This window comes from Adelges cooleyi, unplaced genomic scaffold (assembly GCF_023614345.1).
Source record: "Adelges cooleyi isolate 19-005CV unplaced genomic scaffold, UGA_ACOO_1.1 ACOO_flye_CR_arks_rails_tigmint_CR_PRNA_227, whole genome shotgun sequence".
NCBI classification, from domain to species: domain Eukaryota; kingdom Metazoa; phylum Arthropoda; class Insecta; order Hemiptera; family Adelgidae; genus Adelges; species Adelges cooleyi.
In genome coordinates this window covers 1-2,927 of record NW_026095890.1, presented here as the reverse complement: position 1 = coordinate 2,927, position 2,927 = coordinate 1, and the positions used below count along the sequence as shown (strand labels likewise).

The following is a 2,927-nucleotide window of genomic DNA, read 5'->3' as shown; positions in this document are numbered from 1 at the left end:
TATAAGGTGTATAATGTTATAATAATAGTGATTCTAAAGCCTTTATAATAAAATATGTCTGTTTCAAAAATTTCAAATTGAAAAGTTAATTCTTTTACAGTTGAATCTGCTATTTTGATTTTATGTATAGTCAGTATTTTCTTATTTTTATTATTTTCTTCACTATTTAATATCTAGAAAATTAAAAGCTTAATAGATTTTAGTTGTTTAAAAAGAAAACCATTATTTGATATTTCCTTGTTTACTATACAAATTAAAGTATTGACATTATTAATCTATTATAACGGGTACGTTTTACTAAGATTATGTAAAAGTGGCAATATTAAATCAAAAATAGCCTTAGCTAAATTGTAGTATCTAAATTTAACAATTATTCTGTAATAAAACACATTATTAAGGATTTAAATTTTATGGAATTTGTACGCGACAAGTTTGTCCGATTTTATACACATACATACATGTATACTATATTTATGTATGAACACAAATAATTATAAAATCAATTATACTAACTTATAATGCATAGTTGTTAAAAATAAAATTTGTTTACCTTTAATGATGCAAATAATGGTTAAAAGAATATTTGCTGTAATGCGTATGCGACAATTTTCCTACTTTAAAAAGTTAAAAACAATTTTTATTAATTTTTACTGTGTATTTTACAAAATTTGAACATTGATAACACATAGTCAAACAATTGTGTTGATAAATTTCAACGACAAATATATAGTATAGTATAACATTTAAAGAACAATAATAATCTTTTGTCTGATAACATAAGTATTTAACTAATAAAATATTCATAAACTAATTATTAATACAACAATAAATTTAAAAATTACAAATGTTACAATTTTGAAAATATTCAATCAAAAATATTAAACAAAAACAATATCTATACATTTGAAATTGTTCAACTTCTATAATACTGATTTAAATTTTTTTCTTTTAACAATCGTTGGTAATTAAACAAATCTAACAAAATCAAAATTCAATAAATAAAATTAACTATAAGAATTATCTTAGGCAAGTTCAAAAAAATAATTTACTTGATTTACTGAATTCATTAAATACAAATTAATAGAATTACTACTTTTTAAAAGAGAGAATTATTGTATATTAATAAGTTTAATATAAAATTTAACTTTGATAGCCAAATACCTGTGTCAGTTATAGCTAAAACTTTATGATAAAATATCCGTAATGTATGTCAGACACACAATATATGGGTTATATCATTGTAAGAAATAACTAAACTGAAAGCAGACATTTGAACTACCTTAGATAAGTTTAATCAAATAAAAATAATATACTTACATATTATTATAAATATTGGTATAATCAAGAAGCGATTCCTTGTATGTAGTAGTATGAAATTCATACATTAATTACTGATATTTTTAAAAATAAATGAAACGGGTATATGAGTATTATCAACCCACATACACAAATACATGCATTAATAATTATTTTAAGTTAACACAACACACTTTTCATTCAAATTGCTTAGTGTTGATATTATACATTCACATGAAAAAATGTCACATTAGAAATAAATGTTTTATACTTATAATTTACACCTTGATATATAATTGTAAGGTCTTAGGTCCGATTGGAAAGACATTTCCATAGCAATTGATATGTCATACTCAAAACCAATTTTACATGATAACATTGGTTTTTAAAAGATGAAATATTTTCAGTAAAAAAGCATTCAACCTAAATTAAAAAAGCTAATTGAAATCGTATTGTATTAAATTACCCATTAAACTCTAATAAACTTACCTATTAAATTAATGCTTTATATTTATAATTTACACCTTGATATAAAATTGTTAGGTCTTCAGTCTTGGGTCCAATTGAAAAGACATTTCCATAGTAATTGGTATAGCCTATTCTCAACGCCATAGATATTTCTGACATGATAACATTGATTTTTAAATGATAAAAGATTTTCGGAAAAAAGCATTCAACCTAAAATAAAAAAGCTAATTGAATTCGTATTGTATTAAATTATCTATTAAACTTTAATAAACTTACCTATTAAATTAATGGTGTGTCCAAGAATGTAACGTCAAAATAAAGTCGAGAGCAAATATTATCAATTGATATATTTAAAAAATTATAAAATAACGAGTTATGACATAACTACAATACGCATGCTATCATATTTACTATAAAGTAAAATGTAAATTTACTAACATTTTTTAATTAAGTTTGCAATTTCTCATTTCACTAATGGAAAACGTGTGAACTTCGAAGTCGAAATTTGTTAGCGATGAGGTTATGTACAAATAATAAATATAATGTGATTTTGTACAAATAATAAAATATATTATTGGTACTGGTCACTCGATTATTCCGTGGTAACTGATGCATAGTTTAGATACTAGATTGTTATCCGAGATAACCAGCTAATGACTAGCTCCAGCTAGATTAGGTTAAAGTGTAAAGTCCGTTATCCGTAACAGTCTACCTTTCGTCTAATAATGTATGGTTATTTATTATATCTGATTATGATACGGAATGCGTTAACATCAAATTATTATTATATTTGATGTGATGACCGTCGTAATAAAACTACTTGTCTTTGTCGAATCGAATGAAATTATTAAGAAATATAGACAAAAATTCAAATCTTTACAAAGTCATAAACAGCGAACAAATGGATGAAAATTAAAAATTCAAACGCTAACATCTTTTTAGATTTTTTGTCTTTATATTTATGGAATTTAAAACATATGTTCCCATTTGAAAAAACGAGGTTCGTACTTATTTAACGTATAAGGGTTGAAGATAAAATTTTTCTAAATATTGAAAAATGTAGCTAAATATGTACCTAAAATTTTAGGGAAAAAAAAATTCGCAAAATATTCATACTTTCAGAGAAAATGAGTGTCTTACGTTAGTTGGATCACCCTGTATAT

The 2,927-nt window shown here is 23.4% G+C and overlaps 1 long non-coding RNA gene across 1 annotated transcript; it reads right to left on the bottom strand.

Annotated features, from left to right (window-relative positions):
- Positions 1 to 962: 962 nt before the first annotated feature.
- LOC126835130 (uncharacterized) lies at positions 963 to 2,687 on the bottom strand. Its single transcript, XR_007685164.1, has 3 exons — positions 2,041 to 2,687; positions 1,786 to 1,974; positions 963 to 1,719 (listed from the first exon to the last, which is right to left on the bottom strand). It is a non-coding gene; the product is annotated as an uncharacterized LOC126835130 (long non-coding RNA).
- Between the last annotated feature and the right edge of the window lie 240 nt (positions 2,688 to 2,927).